Raw genomic sequence first — 21,870 nt, 5'->3', positions numbered from 1 at the left:
TGTTAACAGAAGAACAAAAAAGGCAGCGCAGCACTTGGTCAGTCTACAGCACGCACAAGTCTCCAACCTTTTGCCACCCTTGTATCAAAAAGCTCATTATCCCATTAGTCGATTAACAGCTTCGATAATCGATGACTAGACGACTATCAATATAGTCGTTAGTTGCAGCCCTTGTGTTTGGGTGGAGGGAACCATCCTTGCAAACAAAGGTGTTGCTAATAAATATCTATGCACCTAACTTTTATGTTTAATTTTCTAATATGTAGTAATGAAGCTAATTTTAATCCATATTTCTTAATTTTGGGAGGTAATCTTAATTGTGTTTTTGACCCAGTATTAGATTGTTATAGCACTCTATCTCAGCCAGCTATGTCTAAATCTTTCTCTGATTTCATTACCTAGAGTGGTCAGCCAAAAAGTTCTTTCTTTTCCCACATGTCAATCATATCAATCAATATTTAAGAGTAGATCATTTCTTTATAGATAATAGTTTAAACTCATGTTGTTTCCTGTGACTATTAATATCTGATCATGCTATGTTATTTCTAGATAGAAATATTGAGCATCTGATCCCTCTCCAGAACTATTCATTTAAGAAGTGTCTAAATCTTCAGGTGGAGTTTCTAGCAGGAACACTGAGTGAGTGTTACTACAAACTAGTGCACAGTGACAAAGCAAATCGATTACAGGCACACCAGTAAACATGTCATTTAATTTCATGTCTTATACCTCAAATTAAAAATGAATTGTAACATAACCGTTACAAATCCAGTGAAAATTAATGCCAGATTTACATCATTTCCTTCCTCGCTGTACAAATCAGACTTTCCTACAGATACTACCAAAATGAATCAGTTCCTGGCTAATCTTGGAAATCTTGCTGTTGATTCTGACTGTACCAAAAAATTGGATGCCCCACTTTCCCTTGAATAATTACATTTTTCAATTAAAACAATGTAAAATCTAATAAAAGCACAGGTCCTGATGGATTTCTATAAGAGTTTTTAAAGAAATGTATTGATTCATTGGTGCGGTGCCTTTACTTCACTTTTCTTTACAGTAGCTCTTCTTTGAAAAAGATCCCACTTCCTGTGGTTCTGATAGACCTCTGACTTTCTGTTTCGAGTGGATTTTTCACATAGTATTGCATTGTATTATTTCTGAGGAATAGAATGAACAATAGAATTCATTCTGATAATTTACCTCAGATAATAATCTCATTGAATGCAGAGAGGGCATTTGATAAGATAAAGTTGGGGTATCCATTGGCAGTATAAATAAATATGTTTTTGGAGATAACTTGGGAGAGATTATTTTCCATATTGCCACAAGCTAGTGTTCAAACAAATGCTATTTGTTCTGAGTACTTTGAACTAGAATGTGGTACATGTAAAGGCTGTTCTTTATTGCTATCTCTCTTCACCTTGGCTATTAAACAGCTGGCCGTCTCATTAAGGTCTCCACTTTTTTAAAAGCTGTTTCTGTCTGTGACTGAGTCTGCATCTTGTCTTAAGGATATGTAGTCTCTTCTGGACACTTGCAGTTCTCTCTTTCTTAACCTGAATCTTGGAAAGAGTGAATATTATCCCATTAACACAGCAGGTTTGTAACTTCAGCAAGCTGACTCGCCCTTTAACGTGACTCGTCCTGGATTCAGGTATCTTAGTATCAGTGTGACATGTATATTCTCAGGTCTTTTGTCTGCCAACTTTACTTCACTCATAACCAAAGAGGAAGCTGATTGAATAGGCTGCCTTCCTCGGGAAAGATTCATTTTTTTAAAAGTTAATTTTTTGCCTTAAGTTGTTTATTTGTTTCAGTCGTTACCCTTATACTTATCTGAGCATTTTTAGCTCTCATATTTAGGGTGCGGGGTCTCCAAAGGTCTGTAAATCATTACTCCAAAGATGTGAGTTCAGTGGTGATCTTGTCTTACCAAACTTTCTTTGATAGAAACAAATGAAATAAAGCCATCAATAAAACAGTCCAATTTTCTTTTACTACAAATGCTTCTCATCACATTTTATTTGAAGTTATGGATGTAATCTATATGTGTGTGCAGATGTGTAACATGCTGTCTACACTGGCATGTTTTAATGGTGTTTTTTGACCTTTTATCAGTGCGGTTCCTATCCCAGCTGTGTAGCAGCTTGCACTTTACTCATATTTTATGTGCGTAGCTGTCATTATTAATGGAAAACAAGGCTTGAACACAGCGCCTTCAGGCTTGGGCCAACTAGTTGACCTCTAAGGTATTTGTCAGAATTTTAAGAGGGTTGTTAAAATTTAATATCTAAAAAATGTCATATTTACACATCTAATAACTACGTAAATGTAGTCTTGGACTTAGAAACTTGACCAATACTGGTCCATGGCAACCACACCACAGATACAGTACCCACAGCTTTCAATATTTAATTATCTGTAATTTGTTTTACGCTAGTAAAAAATCCAGATTGTTCTCATATTTTCCCCATATCTCGTAATGCTGTTATTTCCCACAGTCAACTGAAGGCAGCATAACGTTTAATTTGTTAGGGTGACTTTATTGCAATTTATGCCCAACAGAAGCAGTCTGTCACTGTCAGCTGTGCATATGAAAGGCAGGTCTTGCCTTCATGGGCTCCTCATAAACTCGCGACTTTGGAAGTCATAATTATGACTGGCCCTGCATTCAAGTGCTTGAGGCCAACATAAACAAAGAAGATGGATGCAGATGTTTCATTGTTGTGGAGATGGGCACTGGAAGAAGAGACAACAATGTATCAGGTAGAACATGTGCAATAACGGAGCGACATTAGTGTAATTTGCTGTGTAAAATTACTAAAAGGGGTGCAGAGTGGCGGCAAGAAATATCTCTGCAACGTCATAACTGAGGGCAGTGTAACAGCTGGTAGTTTTATGATCACCAACTCTGCAACCTGGGCAGCATGGAAAATTTCATAAATATATTTACGAGTGACGCCCGCTAGTGCATCAATTTTAAATGTATTTCTAGCCGTGAACACACAGAGAATGTACTGTTGAGGGAGAAAAATAAAAACTTCTGACTGTAATGAATTGAAACAAGACTCTTTTACCTTGTGAAACTGTAGCTACTTAGGCACAGCAGCACTTTGAGCTAGATAGCTTTGAGCAGCTATAATGTTTGTCATATTACCCGTAGAAGCACACTAACGTCTGCCAATTAGCACTAAACACAGCAAGTAAAGCGGAGACTGATGCGAATGTTATTAGTTTTGCAGGTATTTGGTTGTTTGGTAGTATTTGAAAGTTATTACAATTCATCCTGAGGGGAACATGAATGTCTGAACCAAATAACAGAGCAATCCATCCCATTTTGTTGAGACATTTACTCTCACATGGTGGTGTGATAGGAAAAATCAGGGGATCACTAAAGTCATTAAGATTCATGTTTGGGAACTATGAATGTTTGTAGAAAATTTAGTGCAATCCATCTTGTAGATGTTATGAAGGGGAAACTTTGTAGTTATATTTGGTAGCACTAGAGTAAAAGTAAGGATCACCAGCTTTCAGAATTCATCCTCTGGGAACCTGAAAGTCTGTTTAATAATATCATAACCCAAGAAATAGTCAAGGAAAAGTTGACTCATATAGAAGAATAGTCTACTCCTAATATCTAATACACCAAACATGGCAATACATCCATTATTTGTTGAGATATGTCATACAGGACCAAAGTGGTTAACTGACATCCTGAGAGCATCACTGGTAGTGTGGCCAACCCCCCCCCCCCCGCCCCCCAAAAGTTTAACCAGCCAAACAGGTTAACTCCAACTCCAACCACGATAAATGTACAGTTCTAGCATTACAACCTATCTGCAACAATCAGTAGCTCTATGCAAATGATAACTCAAAAGTAATGGTAATAACTTTTAGCAGCAGACTAAGCCTGATATTATCACCCAGCAAACTGTGGGTTTGGTAGAGTCACAGTGGAACAAAACAAATGAACAACCCGCTGAATATTTAGCAGCTGTATTGGCACTGAACTGTCGGTGACCCTCCACTCTGAAGCACCTGGAAGAAGAGAGCATAAAAAGAATTTCTCAGTTGGGATCCATAAAGTATCACATCATTATTTTTGTAGAAGTTCAGGTCTTTACTGCATGTTTCCTTCTCTTTCACCACTGTTGCTCTTCTTCGGTCAGATTATTGAATAACCATTTTTCTGTACTATTGTAGTTATCCAAAGTGAAAGTTTACAGCTTCCTAATGCACTAATGAAGGATATGAAAGTGTTTTTAAACTGTGGTTGTATTAATTATAACACATTCTTGATAGTGATGCATGGGCAGCTGTTGAACATACGGAGTACTTTTGCATCATTTCAACACATCAACTATAAATCTCTGGGATTTTGATACTTGGCCGTAATACCTCCCCATTAAAAAAAATCTGAAGACAATGTTGATCCGTATCAAATGAAGGCCCTAAAATATGACTGTTTGATTACAAGCCTAATAAAGATTTGATTTGCTTTCTTGTTATATTCCGTAGACAGTGAAGAAATGGAGGAAAAAAAAGAGATAAATGGAGAGAGACTTATTGCGCACCGAGAAGTGAAGGGCCTATTTCAGTGAAGCCGTTGAGGTGAGAACACACTGCAGGTGTGTTGTGCTTTTGTGTGTGGTGGTGTTCCTCCGTAATTTAATTTCATACATCATAAATGCCACTTTGACACTTAGTCAGGCGTGTGGCGACATGAAAGCGGAAGCCATAAATTAAATCAAAGCCATTTCCACTTTTCTCTCTGTCCAACTTCTTCCTGATTTACTTTGCTTGGCCGGAGAAGACCGGGGCGTTGGAGCGCTGATTAATGCTGCTCTTTGAGTGTTGAGTACAGTCATGGTAGTTTGTATTAGAGCTTACACACATACCTGCATGTATAGCTAGACAGACAGACAGACAGACTGACTGACAGACAAAGATGGATACAGACAGAATCTTTAAAAAAAAAAAAAGGAAACCAAAAAAGAAAAGATGGAGCATTGATCCACTGACTTAAAACTGCATTTCCAAAAAACTTCTCTGTGTCAAACCAGCCCTGTACAAGCCTGAATAATATACTTTTCATGAAAATTCTGTTTCATTGCTTACTAAGAAGACTCTCCTCATCAAATGTAAATGCAACACAAAGTTTGAAACACTGGGACTTGTGGATACTGGGAGAGTACAATATCTCTTTTCCTGTATCACCTTTCATCAGCATCATGCTGCTGTGATACGCAAGTCATTGCACCTCAATAGGCTACACTACTGTGAATGATTGTGAATGCTTCATGTTGCTTGACTAATAGCACTAAGCTTTTTGACAATGGTCTTAAGTGCATCATAGATCTTCAGTTTATCACCGCTGTGTTCAGAACGAATTTTGGCACTCACAAGCCAATACACCTCCTCCGCAGGAATGGCAAACCTGTGTTTATGAGTAAATTTTCCCCCAGGGCTCTGCCATTAGGTGCTGTTGATTTCCTCCAGCACTGTTTAATTTCAGGCTCCAATTGGAAGTACACATTAAAAGTTAATGGGTAAGGTGGCTATTGATTTTAAGATAAATAACACACATAACAATACAGGCCAGCTTTTTGATTTTCATTTACCTTTTCATTGCTTCATATCCCCCCCCCCTCTCTCTATTGGTTTACAGCACAGTTCAGCCTTTCTCATCAGATGGGTCGTCTGCTCGGCTCATCATTGCAAATGTTCCCTTTCTGTTTTTCTTTTTCACAAATCACAAGTCATCCCGCGTCTTCACCATTTTATAGTTTCCTCTTTTTGCTTATTTCGCTGGTATATCAGCGAGATAGACCTGCTGTGAAGAAAATCTGCCCCAGAGCATTGAGGCCACATGTGCGTTGTGGCCGGGGCAGCTGCATCTCGGCTCGCGCTGCTGGCTGCTCCCAGCCTGTACCCAGCGGTCTGTCAGCCAGTGAAGCAGGGGAAACGGTGGGATAAATGATTATTTATGATCTGCCACCTCCCATCCTCTCAGCTATCCCCAGGCCCCATTCATTACTGCTGCAGGCTGCCGCTGTGTGGGAGAAAACACACACACGCGTGCACACAGACACACACGCACGCACAAATGCTAAGTAGTGTGTGCATACGTACACTGTGCACAGTAGATACTGTGCTCAAGCAAACAAACACACACACGCTGTCTTTTTCCCCACATCTCATTCTTTCCTGTTAAAAGCAACATATCTCAGACACAGTTTGTTATTGTGTCGTTTTCGCCATCATCCACCACAGAAGTGTGTGTGCAACTCGCCAAACTTTCCCCACACAGTTGGATTCAGTCGTTCTCTGAGAAGCAAAGATATCATCCCATTCGCCGCTTTGAAAATCAGATCTTACACCTCTCTCATTCCCTGCTTGGCATTAAGTGGCGCATGGCTGACTAGTCTCTGTGGTATTTGTCTCTCTCTCCATGCATCATGTTTTTCATTGTGCCAAACTTCCAGCAGCTGGACCTAATAAATCCTGGGAAAACCCAGAGAGCTCAAGGTAGCCTAAATAATTGATCAGACTGAGCATGCGGCCTGGCAGCCAGCTTGCCTAATAAACAAGGAAATCACAATAAGAGAGAACACTATATGTCCATGTTTGCTTGTGTGTGTGTGTGTGTGTGTGTGTGTGTGTGTATGTGTGTGCAAATGCGAGTTTGTGTTTATTCTTTGTGAGGCTCCACCACAAAATCAATAACGCAGGAGGATTTTTGTAATACAAATGTTAAAGCAACGTGTACGCATGAACGCACATCCAAACTCACACAAAATGAAGCAGCCATGCTCTCTTTCCCTGCCTTACAGATTCAAACACACAGTCAGTGCACGTATCGTATACACACACACACACACACACACACACACACACACACACACACACACACACACACACACACACACACACAGACTTGCTTCTCTGTACAGTGATCCCCCACCCCTCCTCTTTATGGAAAACGAGTGAGTGGAAGCAAGGCAGTCCCTGAGAGGAGCTTTGACATGTCAGTGTATTAGGCTGTGAGACCTGCAGAACACAGGCTATTTCATGTTTTAAAAGCTTGCCGTGACATCTTGTCTATAAAGAAGAGAGTTAGGGCGTGCTTTAAATGGAATATACATCACATACATCAAGAACTTGTTAAGAGAATGTATATATATAAGTCCCAAGGCTAAAGTGATATGTTACAGCAAGTCCATTTAGCTCAAAATACATTGTTGCACATTGGACACTGTAATTGTCCACTGGGCATTGGAGACCATAGTCTGTTGAGCCTATAGGTAGAACCCCACCATGATAACTCACATTAACGTCCACAGTTGACCATTTAAGAGTGGTAGGAAAAAGGGGGGGGGGGGGGGGTCTCTGAGCATGGTGTGTACAGATGAAGAATCAATATATTGGATGATAATATATGAAGGGGCCGAGGTGTGCAAAATGACGCTCCATTAGGGGGCCATCAGCAGGGTCTTTCCCAGGGAGGAGAAATTGGGCAACATTTATCAAGGTCTGCAGATGGATGGGTGCTCTATACATAAGCCACCTGACTCACCTACTGCCTCTTTATTACTCCTCAGAGCCTTTTTGTGATGTGTGTTTGGCGATCTGTTAAAGTTACAGGGGTGCTATGGATCCGTGAAAAAAGTGGGGAAACTTTCCAAAGTTTGAAAAGTGCATTCATGTCATCACATCACTCATTGGATGATTTCAGGAAGTGGTGTGCTCCTCGTAGGGTTAGTGTATGCATAACACTTGTGGCTTTTTTTTTATTAAAGGAATATCTCAACATTTTGGGAGATATGAGAGTGTTATTGATCTTTTCATCTCACTCTTAGCAAGAAAGCAAATATGGATATTTTCAGAAATGTCAAAGTACTGCTGGAACCGTAACCACAATCTTTCCCTCACATTAATCACAGCGTAGTTGCCATGTGCAGTTATTGTAGAAACTGAACATAAAAAGCTTCTGTAGTATCATCCAACACTGATGTGATATCATTGCTTGGTTGCTAGCTGGTAAATTAGTTAAAACAGTAAATTCAGGGGAATGTAAAGGCAATGTGTCTTGTCTGTCTATATGTATGTATGTATGATGTCGGTCAACCATTAGGCATCCTCTAGTCTCTCTATTTTTTTTCTCTTGTCTCTTTACATTAATGAAGCAGTTTCATAAATCTCTGGGATTGCTGCAATTTTTTTGTTCTTTAACTCAAATTGGTTGAGAGCAGATCCTGAAGGTTTATTATTGAATCACATATCTATCATGGATGTTTTGTCATCATAATTCTGATAGTAGTTTGTTACTGAGTGGAGCGTCATAGCATCTTGAGAAAATGCACGTGGCATCACAAGGGTTGAGAGTAGAGGATGTGCTGCTGAGTGTGAAAAGCAATAAGAGACGGAGCAGAAATAACAGTGTTGGGAAAATTAGCTTTTAAAAGTTTGCTTTTAAGTTGGGGTGGATGTTCTATAATGCTCGTGGTGATGAAGAGTTCAGTGATTTTTGGGACTATTTTCCTCACATTTCTCATGAGGACTATTTAACCATTTACATCCTGCAGTCATCATTCAGTATCTACCAGGCACTCAACTTTTGATTGTCATCTTTCTCTGTATTGTTTATCTTCTAAAATACTGTTCATGTTAATATTGAAGTGTGTTTTATATATGTATTTATATATAATATGTCTTATATTAAATAAGATACTTAAAGTGTTAGTTATATGTTTGATTATGAAAGTGACATGTTATTAAGATGTATAACAGATATCCGGGTAAGACAAGATGTTGGTTGGACTATTTTAGAGAGTAGAGCATGTGAAGTTGTTAATCTGGACACATAGGATGTATAAAGCTGCTGAATGTACACTATATACATAAACTTTAGCAGAACAGCTTGTGGTAACAACATATTTTGACATTGAGATAACGACGTTAGCACAACTACCATTGTGCCAACTATTTTTGAACCATACGGGATGTCTTGATTGAGCGTTCAAACTCCGGTCATTCAACATGTAAATGTTTGCAGAGTAAGCCTTCACACAGTCGTACAGCTGATGTTTCCTCAATCAAAGCGGTGCTATTAGAAAGCCGACATAATTGCCCATTTATGATATGCCTCCGAACTTAACTGTGCTGCCTCCCTCCTGTTGAGAACACCTGGCAGAGAGCGATACAGTAAAGCAATAGGCTGCAGGAGAAAAGACTCATTGTCACCTTGTTTATATCCTCTTTCCCACCAGGACGACCCATCAATAATTACACGCAAACTCCCTCTGGCTTAAAATCTTTCTCGCTCTCTCCTTCCCCTCTCACTTTCCGTCTCTCCTTTGATTTTCTCTCCTCTGCATGTCAACACAGTCAGGTCCCTTGGCACCGACAGAGCTATCCGCTGTCGCATCCTCCCTCCCTCTGCCCTGTCCCATTACAATGACAATAACAGATAAGAATATTTATTATGTTGGCTCACCACTCCCCGTTCCTCCAAACATCTCTCAGGGGAGCGGCTCCTCACTATCACCCTCAAAAGCCTCATTCAGTTAACAGGAAAAAAAAAAACCACACATCCACCCCTGGCCTTGATGCTTTCCTTTATCAGTCCAATGAAAGGAGAGCCAGAGCATGAAGGCGTCTCATCTCCACGGCTCCTTTTCTTCTCTCCCAACTCTCCCTCCCCACTTTTAATTTTCATCTCTCTTTTCCTACTCATTTCAGAAAAAAAAAGAAAAAAAAAGAGGGAAGGAAAAGGAGGAGGGAGGGAGGGAGAGCAAATGAGAGTGGGACGCTGGCTTGTGATAACTGCCATGCAGAATGGACATCTCCCTTGTTTATTGGCTTTTGAAATTCAATCCATTGTCTGGGACGGGAAGTGATAAAGGGAGTGGAAATACAGACGCTCTTATCATGCCAGCTCCAGTGAAAGAAACTTTTTTTTTTTTTCCCCCGCTCCCCCACCCCCTCCTCCAGATGCCTCCGTTTGTTGTGGGGTACGTTTGTTGTGAGCGCATCGCCACATCTGAATAATGGTTTCTGAAAAATGCATTCATTCAGCTGATTATTTGGACCCGGCTATGCCACTTACTATTGTACGGCGCTGTTGTGTGTAGTCATCACATTTAGAGGAGGCACACAATCGAGAGTGGTCACACTTGTCTCATAGGCTTTTCCCTGGATGTGTCATATTTAAAGGTTGAAAAATGCTCTCGCTCCCCTAGATACTGAGTATGTCAAACAGTCCGAGAGTATTGTGTCCGTTTTGTTGACCACACTGACCTTTCAGCGCTTTTATAGCCCTGACTCATCATGTCACCGAGGTCCACCATCATTGTAGTTGACTTTTATACCAAAATGTACCAATTTAGATGTTACCTAAAACAGATTTAACTGGTTCTGACTGAGTTTGAGATTCATCCACGACCAAGTTGTTACCGCTAAAGCAGAGGGGGGAAAGGGGAATCAACAAGATCACTTTCTGTTTAAATAGGACTGTGTAATCAAACTCCTATGCTTCAAATCATTTTAATGGGATTAATGTGTGAGACGTGGCTGCTGCTGCTGCTGGGATTGAGACTACTGTTATAGTGATGTCATTTACTCTGTGTGTGTTTTTGTCTGTCGCCAACTCCAAAACTTGTCTTTGTCAGTGTTGTCAGTCCGCTGAGGGTGAGTGACACATGCCTGTCACTTCTTACCTCCAACTAAAGCAACTTTTTTTTAAGCTCATCTTTTGAATATACTGGTTTCCTGTAAAAAAAGACAACAAACAAACGCCATGAAGTGCTCATGTGGAACCACTTTTAATCATTTTATTTTAAAATATGTATAAATGTGGCAGTACTTCTCACACAGCAGTAAAATATATAAAATATAAGATGAATAAAAAAATAAAAAATCAACATTATGAGATGTCATGGACTTGCTGCTTGCCCTCTTCACCTGCTGCCAGCAACGAAGAGCAGATCATTACGCTCTTCCTTGCTGCAGCTCTTCATGGTTAATTGATTACTGAAGCAGCGTTTGCACTGAAGTTACCGCTTAATCACAGCAGCCAGACATTCATAAAGAGTTTAAAACTTTTTTTGACATTCTAACACACAGATAACTTGATTAATAAATTATGAATACCATTTAATCACAACCTTATATAATGATTGTTTTATTTATTGTTTGATTGATTAGGACTTATGAAGATCCTTGGACCGGTTAGGTTATTAAATGTTTGCATTACATTGCATTAAGACAGGTTTAAATCCATCCATCTTCTACTGCTTATCCGGGGTCGGGTCGCGGGGGCAGCAGCCTAAGCAACCCAGCCTAACCCAGCTCTTCCTGGGGGGTCTCTCCAGCGTGTCCTGGGTCTCCTACCGGTGGGACGTGCCACTTCACCAAGGAGGTGTCCGGGAGGCATCCTAAATAGAAGCCCGAGCCACCTCATCTGGCTCCTCTCAACGCGGAGGAGCAGCGGGTCTACTCCGATCTCCTCCCGGATGACCGAGCTTGTCACCCTATCTCTAAGGGAGAGCCCAGCCACCCTACGGAGGAAGCTCATTTCGGCCGCTTGCACCCGTGATCTTGTTCTTTCGGTCACTACCCAAAGCGTCATGACCATAGGTGAGGGTAGGAATGAAGATCGACTGGTAAATCGAGAGCCTTGCCTTTCTGCTCAGGTTTAAATCGAATAGTATTAAATATAAAATAAATGCAAAATAATATAAAATATAAATAGGGCACAGTTGTTGATTTGATGCCCACCCACAACATTTTTAAACATATCCATGAGTTTACTATGCAGGCAATGAATATTTAAGCACTCACCTGTGGGGATTATAAACCACAGAACAATACAATACAATATTCATGAATACTTTTAAATAGACACTCGAAGAACTATGTTTGTATATTATACGAGCAAAATCCAGTTTGCACTGTATAGGAATGAAATGAGTGTAAAATAGCCATAAAGACAGTCACTGAGAGATCTCCTATCAGTTTGAATCAAGTAGGATTTAAAGTATTACTAAGGGCTTAGCTTTATTATCAAACAGCCTTCTCTGGTTCTTACAGAAGACAATAGTGAAATAATGTATTTTTTTCTCTTCCCAGTGGCATTGATAGGACGTTTGTTTATATTTGGCAGTGATTCATAATTTTGCATTATGTTTGTTTGCCTGACTGGTCCCAGCAGAGTCTCAGAGGAATCCCAGGAGGCAACATCAGTCTTTCACACCATCATTAAACTTCCTCGTAGGCCAAAACAGTTGCCTGTTGTTTTTTAATATAAATGACCTTAAACAAAGAGCTGAAGACAAAACTGCTTTTACAAAAAAAAAAATAATAATAATAATTTTCAGGGGCCACATTAGATCAAGTAATGTGACAAAACTAAAATGTATCACTTTCTTTATGCCTCCATTCATAGCCTGGTTACCTGCTATTCCCTCCACGTCTGCTGTGGGGCTCTGTCGCACAGGAAATCACACCATACTCTCTCTCTCTCTCCCTCTCTCTCCATTTTGCCTCCCTTCTCTCGCTCACACTCTTCCTCTCTCCTCTCCACTCCCCTTTTCCTTTGTCATACATGCCTCTGATCCTTTCTCATTCAACAGGGAGACTTTTAGCTTCCTTTTCTTTACGTATGCCCCCCGACATGTCACAGGCTATGTTACCAGATTGACTGGATATAAGATTAGAAAATATGACGTGATGGTATTAATGTGAAACGTGTAATTCGTCTTCAATTAAAAACTTGTTAAAAAATTCAGTGCTGAAAATGTACACAGTTACTGCAGTGTTGAGGGTGTAGTGGCGCGTCTTCAACCAGCCACAACCAGCTCACTCCACCTTTCATTACCCGCCACCGGCTTCCTGTTGCTGCTCACATTAAATTCAAGTCAGAAACGCTCGCCTGTAGAGCAAGCCACTCACACACACACCAACCTGAACTCCCTCATTCAGGTTAACGGGTCCGCTGGTTCACCGCAATCTGCAAATGAACGACGACGAGTCCTTTTAATACTGCGAGGCAGGAAATCTCAATCAGACTCTTCTCCTGTGTGTGTCCCTCTGTGGTGAAACTAGTCACCTCAGTCACCACAATCCCTTTCTGTTGTCATGGAAATTGTCTGAAAATACCAAACATGCTATTTGGATATAGGCCAAAGCAGCGGAAGAGTAAGGGGTCTCTTAATAATAAGGGGGCACATTCCACGAGACACACACAGTTTATGATCTTACATCACAATCATGTATTAAAAATGATGCATTTGATCCTTCTTCACTTTTACACTTGAAAACCTACCGAGCATCTGGGAGCACTAATCACCTATTATTATGCTTATGTATATATGTATATTTCTTAAAAAAACAAAAAAAACAATCTATGCACTTAATGGACCTGCAACCTTGTGGCACTTGTGTCAGGAGGAACATGAAGCTGAGTGTTGCAGCACTCTTCTCTTTGGTCCATGGTAGCTTCCATTGTGCCTTATTTGTAAGTCGCTTTAAACAAAACTGCCAAATTGAATAAATGTAAATGTTAAGTGATAACCCCATTTAGCATAATAATTATAGTAATATTTCTAATAAGAATAAACATAATTTGTACGGCTTTTTTTCTTTTTTTCTTCCAACAACACATAACTCCACCAAACAGCCAAATGCATTATATGAGAGTGGTGATGATGAGGTCTTTAATTGGATGGTTAAGAGGAGATTTGTTCCAAAATCCCTGGACACTGCTCACGGGCACAAGGTGTTGCGTTACGGTTCCATAGAAAATGGTACAGTGTTAAGAAGACTTAAGTATTAATTACCCTATTAACTACATAGGATTCACTGTCTATATCGGGTCAGCCTCTTGTGCTGAAGCAAGCTGTGGAATTAACAGAGGGCTGCATTAATCCCCTCTTATTTTCCACATCAGCACTGGCGCATCTGAAAAACATGGTCCATTCAGGCGTTAATTACATAAAGTTCAGCGATGTGTGTGTTTGTGTGTGTGTGTGTGTGTGTTTGTGTGTGCGTGTGTGAGTGTAGGGAAGGGCATTTGTTTTCTAGACGACATCAGCAGTGAAACACATTAATCAATTAGTCTTAGGTGATAAACACACAAAGCGCACCGTCACGTTTCACACAGGATTCCCGGGTTTCAAGGTTGCTGCTGTCCACTGACAAGCGTGCACTGTCTACACACACACACACACACACACACACACACACATACACACACACACACACACACACACACTGTAGTGTACATGCAGACTCACAGATCTAATTAAAAGCATTGTCCTGAATAGATCTGATTCCAGTTCAGTGTGGTTAACAGTCCTTCATGGATAAATAATGAGCTGCTGCCAAAGGAGGGAGAACTCTTCAACCCTTTAGCTCTTGCTGCTGGACTGCAGGACTCCTTCAGGAGTTACTATGGTGATCGGTACTGTATCTCTCCATGACAGCAGGAGTGAGTGTAACCGTTTAGAATTACCACAGGTACACAGTTAGGTGGGGAAGTGACATTCAGTGTTAAAATGATAATTATGCGACAACATAGTATTTCAGTTTCAGAAATACTGAAAGTCAGTAGATTGATTATCATCCACACTGCTCTTCATATAGACTAAAAGCAGAGATAGAGTTCTCCAGTTATAATAGATGTCACCCTCTCAGATGACTGGAACATACTCTAAGTTTCCAACATGGGAGAAAAGTTGTTTATTTCTGGTGAAAGTGTTATTGTGGTACCATTTATCAAAAAGGAGTACAGCAGTTCCATTTGGTGACCCAGGTTAGCCAAAAGGAGAAGTCTTCCAGTTTCTGAAGGTACTGCAGGATACAATTGCAAGCATAATACAGTTAATACAATAAGTAGGCTACAGTAACACAATAAGTAATATGTAATATAATGTAACTACAGAAATTGCATTACTAATGTTATGATAAACAATGAAAAAAATTGTATGGCACCTTTTATGTAGATATTCAGCCCACAAAACATGATTATAAATAATGTTAACGCCATAGAACATTTAAAATAAAAGTAGATATATGAATGTGCAATATGTAATGCTATATAAACAAGCAAAAGGGATTTCAAATCATAATTCAGTGTAATGAGCAGTTGGGTAATGTAATCTCTTTTTTATTATTCTGAAATAAGTGTAATTTTCTTAAAAGTAGCACGGCAACAAGAAAATCGCAGATATCTCTGTGACTTGTAGTAAAAGCACGTACTTCGTAACTTTTTGGCATTGCATTTTTAAATCCGAAATTAAAAAACTTTCAATGAAAAAAAAGAGACATTTTTGTGATATTGTTAAAACTTTTTGACCACAGCTCTTGTTTTTCTTCTTTTAACCCTTAAAGTGGAATTTCTGTTGAATACTGAGTCATCTTCTATTTATTAGACTATTTGATTAATTTTCGTTACTATTTGTCCTGTATAGACCTGGCATCTTGGGTAATCCATTGGATGCCTCAGTGCAAGACGCCTGGTCATCTGATCAATCAGACCACTTGTCAACACATTTGACCACATGTGTTTTATTGTGTAAATGCTAATACGTCCTGGTGCTTCCCTTGTCATGATGTAACAGGAAAAGGTGTCATCAGTGCAGGACGTGGCGCTTATTTTGGTAAAAAAATGTGCCAGCGGATGTATATGGTTGGAGTAGTCTGAACAGCTGGAACAGCCCGTATTTAGATATTAGTTCTTGAAACATTTTTATTGGCTCTTAGCTTTTTAGCCCACACTAAAAACAAATCTGGCGTGTGTCTGACGTGATAACTGTGAGCGGGGCCCTTTGACCTTCTAGCAGAAGTGACGTAAGCAGCAAACAAATCTGTGTTGTATTGTACTGTATGCTGCCAACTGTATCATGTCACTGACAAAAGGGAAAAACACATCTTTAAATAATAAAATAAATGATGGCTTTGGATTGGGGGGGAGTTCTGCTGGTTTGCTGTCACTATTGCAGCTTACTGGGACACTTGAATATAACGGTGCTGTCGTTAATGTTATTAGCAACACCTGTGCATTTCCTGCTGTTACAAGTCAAAATATCTGCTGTGACAGAGGCTTATACAACGGTGTAGGCGTGCCCCACTAACATGCAAAAATCCAGCAAGGGGGAGGGGGGATATCAATCAAGCAGAGTTTATATGTGCCCACTCAGCCCTGAGAAGAGGTCTAACCAGGTAACAGGAGTGAAAACACCTGTGGGTGTGTAGGAGCTTCATGGTTACACTCTGTGGATGTGCAGCGAACAGTGCAGTCACACTTTTTATAACCTGATAATTAGTTCAGCATCAACACTGGATAATCCAAACACATAACAGTGGTGTTCACACCGCTCAGTGCTGACTTATACACCCCCTTTATCACTGTGGGATAGAAAAGGAGAATGATAAGACTGTAAAATGAAGACAATAAGAAAGAAAAGGAGAGAGAGTGACTGAGTGTACCCCATTAGGGGGAAAAAGGGCATTCAGTTATTGGTCTCAGCGACCCAGGGGATGGTCTATGCCCCAACTGATTGGAGTGAATTTTCTGTCAGGGCTATCGACAGCAGAGCCGTCGGAAAATAGGAAAATAAAGCAGGACAATCTCCACCTGTCTGTTTGTCTGTCTGTTAGCGGAGATAAAAAACGTGTGACTCGGGCTGTGTGTGCAGTGCCTCTTCCTTTAACATATTTTCCTCTCTGTGCCTGTCGGAGCAGCAGGGCCACTTTGATCAGAGTGTTATCTGCACTGCTGCGGCCTAATCCGTGTATTTGCTCCGAGTCTTAGCTGGATCACCGCGCTCAAATCAAAGCACTACAGAGTCAGACCAGGGGAGGACGGAGACATGCAGGAACACACACTTTCAAACACTCGCAGCCATACTGTATGCACACACACTCACAGACACACTTTAGAGAATCAACAGAGGGCCACAAACCACCTCATGTGGTCATCAGACTCAATAGGCCTTATTGATAACTGAATTTGTGTGATCAAAGCCACAGACACATTCAAAGACATACACATGCAGGTACATGGAGGGAAATCACAGTCGATGAATACAAGTAGAGGCAGTTAAGCTTTAACTGCATTAACAATTTAACTGTTACAGCTCTGAAACTGTTAATAGCACTAATGCTGAATGCCAGGTTGTATCAGACACCTGGGGAAAAAATGTTTTGCCCACCCCAAATTATAAAGTACCGTTAATTACAACACAACTGCATACATGATATTATAAGACAATCAAAAGATGATTGTGTTCTTTGTAGCTCCTTACTCAGAACACTTAGTCATTTCTACTCTGCATCTTAATAACCATCAAAAGCCATTAAACCAACTCCCACTAAAGAGTCCTGCAGATTATTTTACTATGAAATAACAAAGTATCTGAGTATCTGGAGTCCTACGAGGATTTAATGAATATTTTTGCAATAACCCAGTTGTGTCATTGACCATTTCACACTTGTAACCATTTGACTGTTGCCTATTTCACAGCCAGCGTTGAGCAGTTTCTTTTAGCAGACATTAACCTGCTCTACAACCTTGAATTAACTTCACGCAAAACAAATTTCGTCTTCTGACTTGTGATAATAGCGTAAATGACAGAAACAAACAAGAAAAATCAAGGGTACAGTATTTCTACATCATAAATTAAAGAGCAATGACCAAAACAAACTCATTTAGCAAATAGTCTATAAATGGAGTCGACATGTGGCAGCTCAGATTACTATATCAAACACTTTGACGGCCAAATCATTTCCAGAATGCCCTTTATTTCGTAGATAATCCTATACCCTTCTGTGTGACCTCCTAAAGGAAGCAATACACACAGGGTGATAGAAAAACAAAAGCAGAGAGGGAGAAAGCAGAGCTAGGCAGATAATGAAATAACTTATGGAGATGCGCCTCCCTCTTGGAAAGAGAGTGAGGTTGAGAGAGAGGTAATTGCTCTGGGCTCATACTACCTGGAGTTCAGGTCGGGCTGAGGGCAAGCGATGCTTTATAATACCTCCTCCTGTTGGACACAGGTTAGTGGAAATATAGACAAGATGGAGGCCATTACTTCCAGGATGCAAAGGTGAAGTTTAAGGGATTTTCTGCTCCAGTTAAATATTCAATTTGTGTCCTATAGTCTTAATTACAAGTTAAATCTTATGTGGTCAAAAGCTCAAATTGGTCCACTGAAGCAGAGGAAGTCTGGCATAAGTGACAAATAAACTTAGCTACTGAACTATTTATATTGTCAGTAAATTCTATCAAAAGACCAAACTTGACTTTGAATACTGTGTAGAAAACTATGTGTGGAATATTGTTGGACTTATACTTTAGAGTTTACTTTAAAGCTGCAGTCTGTAACTATTTGTGTTTATATTTGCTAAAATTGTCATTATGATCTGACAGGAGAATAAGATACAGATAAACTGTGATAAAATCCACTGTCTCTGGGTCCACCTAGTGGTCGGAAAATGATTTGCAAGAATCCACCGCTCCCGAGTCAAAACAACCAATCAGAGCCAGGAGGAGTGTCAATGCCGCTGTACACACGCTGCTGACAGCTACGTACTAACTCTGTCGTCATTTGAAGTATGTAGTGTGTTTCAACTGCGTAGTATGTGATTTAGAGTATGTGAGAAGTTCCCGGATGGTTTACTAGATTCTCCAGAAATGCAGAGTATGCATCAAGAGCTGACTACTCACACTCGCATTACCCAAGATGCAACGCAACTTCTGAAAAAAAAACAAAATACAAACGTCACAGATCACCACCTCAGTGGTTTTCAAAATAAAAGCACCAATTCTATCGTTATGGTTTTCTTAATAATAAAAGGCAACGGGTGTTTTATTTTATGAAAATGACCGGAAGTGCGTTACTCGCTACGGCTAACTTGAGTGGCTCCGAATTCACAAGAACAAAACTTTAAACAGGTGTTATTTGGAGATTTGGGCTACTTTACTTTCTTTCTAAAAAGGTTAGAAATGTTGATAAAGTGGTATATTTACAGAGTTAGACCTAAAATAGTAGTGTGTAGGATGGAAGTATGTAGTATGTAGTATGCGGTTTCAAACACAGCCTTGGTCAAACAGGCTTCCTCTCTTAGTGTGGGGACAAGCCTTCATGTACATGCAGCATGCATGGCAGGTTCCTCTGTGGGGAGGGGCTTAGAAGGCAGGACTGCAGCGCAGCAGAGAGGAAGAAGGAGGGACCAGGAGGCTTTTTTCCACTTTTGTCCACTTTTTTCTCATAAATAGTACAGACTGCAGCTTTAAGCACAATGACTGTGAGAAAACAGTGCTTAATGTTGGTGGGAAACATGTCAAAGTCACATGCTTTTTTTTGACCCAACCATCCAACTTGACCTCCGCCCCATAAGCTTTAGCACTACAATACCATGCTATATATTACACCTTTGCCTCTGACAGACAGGTGTTATAATTCACATGGCTCCATGAAGTTCTTGTCAGGAAAATGTTAATTAGGGTCATCTTAGACATTTCAATAATCCACCAACACTGGTTTTCATTTAACGACAGTCTGACAATTCATTTGAAATAATACAGTAATTAAATACTGATAATAATTCCAGCCACACCTGTTGGTGGAAATCCCAAGTGCTTTCTGGTGATGATGAGAGCAGTGGTGAGGCAAACTTTGATGCTGAGCCTTCTGATCCCCTTGCGACTTCCATGTTAATAAATGAGATCTCCTGCAAAGCAATACTTCTTTAACCCTATGTATTATGTATGAGGCAAAAGGAGAACGGCACTAAAAAGGAGGAATCATCTCAGCACACATAAGTGCCAGAATCCAATCTCGGCTCCATTAGTGCAGGACAAATCCTATACAGTGAGAAGGGGTCTCCATATGTTTCCATGAGGGAGCTCAGGAAGCCATTATGGAAATGAAAGGGGACAAATCACACGATACAGATCACTGGGTAAAGCAGGAACAAAATCATGGTGCAGTATACTTTGGTCGGGTAGGCTCAACAAAAGAAGGCTGAAACCTGAACCGTTCCTTCTGCAGACTTCTAATAAACTCTCACAGCGAAGAGGACAGTCTGAGAATTCCATTAATTCACATTTGTGTCATCTTGTATCTACAAATGATGCTGTTTTGTTGTTGTGCAGATCAGAGATAACAGCCCTTCCCTTACTTTTTCATAGCGCTGGCATCTTCCACATGACATACTAAGGTTTAGCAGCACAGCATCTTATTTGATCATGTGTCAACACATTATCACCATCTCTTCATCTTGGCAACGCGCAGATTCTCATTCTAAGTGCGCTCGGAGTCACAACTACTGCAGAGAAAGTTATGGCTGGAGACAATTTGTCTGTGTTTTCCAATGAGTTAGCATCCCCTCCGAGCGTATGCTCCATCACTGTAGATACAGATCCTTACAAACAGTCTCCCAAATGCTAATTGAGGTAATTAAAGCCGCAGCATCCAGAGGAAACAGGTGCAGGTGGTAAGCATTATTCATTTGCCCTTGCCCTTGGAGGTAACCCTCTCAATCTACTGAGGTAAACAAGACAGACAAGAGTGCAGGTTTCACTGTTTTCTTTGTTAAGGCGAGCACACAAGAAGCTATATTTCCCACTGGTGTTGGAGTGTCATTGTCAGTGTGTATGACAATAACAGATAAGTAATCTTCCCGCCTCAGTATCAATATGTTTTGAAACACACACCTTTTCCTTGAGCTCTATGTGTGCAGTAAGTTCATCAACATTAATGCAGACTTTCTGAATGTCACGTACTTTCTTTGGTTGCTGCAGTGTAGGTATGACAAGCATCTAAATATGGCAAAGCCGGTGGCACCAGGCACATTCAGTTCCCAAGGAAACGCCATTACATAATTAAGAAAATGACAAGTTGATCCTTTAAGAGTCAAATACTTTCTTGAAAAGAAATGGGAGAGGTAGTTTTCGTGGCTTTCATTATCACCCCCCTCCCTTCTACCCTGCCTCAAAAATGTCCTTCAATTTGTCAGGACTTTTATTTTTTTATTTTAGGAAATGCAAATGCCCTCGTCCTAAATGTCAGAGTTAGGTAGCGATGGCGGTGGGGGTCTGACATCATTACAGAGGCCTTGTTTATATCAGACAGTGATTAGATTAATACTCATTAGAGAATATTTGTGTCTGCACCCTTCCTGCCCCTCCTGCCTCCCCCCCCCCCCCCCCCCCCGGCAACCAGGCAACAGGAACCATAGCAATTAAAAATGGGAAACTGTCATCCTCCATCACCCTGCCGTTGTGTCGGCCCTCGAAGAAAACACACATACGCTCGGCAGTATATACACACATGAGCAGGAGAATAGAAACAAACTCCCTGATCAAACATGTATGAGGTTTAACATAAAGTCAGTGACTAAAACCAATAATGGCATCAACTTCTTCTCTCACTGCTTCTACGTATTTCTTATCTCTGCAGTAAAAAACGTGTGATCCAAAAAAAATAAAAAGATGATATTGCAACATTATAAGAAACCGCTACATGACCCGCAGTCTTGAATAATTGGTATAATCATGCCTGTTACAATTTCACCAGCCTGGTGTTGTAGGCAGTAATAGAGAATTTATCAAGCATTTATTTCCTTTCTGTTCCAGTTTCTCCATGCAAAGCTTTTTTTTTTCTTTTTCCTTCCTTGGCATGAAGAGGCCTTTCATTTCCTGCATTCACACCCCTTCCCCAAATCCATATCACTCTAATTTCAACTAAGATGGAAGCTAATTTAAATTTTGTCACAGTTCCCTTTGCTTTTGGGATCCCCCCCACCCCTTTTTTTATGTAGCATCTTCATGGTGAAATGCCAAGCAAATAAATGAGATACACA

This window comes from Scomber japonicus, chromosome 3 (assembly GCF_027409825.1).
Source record: "Scomber japonicus isolate fScoJap1 chromosome 3, fScoJap1.pri, whole genome shotgun sequence".
Classification (NCBI taxonomy): Eukaryota; Metazoa; Chordata; class Actinopteri; order Scombriformes; family Scombridae; genus Scomber; species Scomber japonicus.
This window is presented reverse-complemented; position numbering follows the sequence as displayed.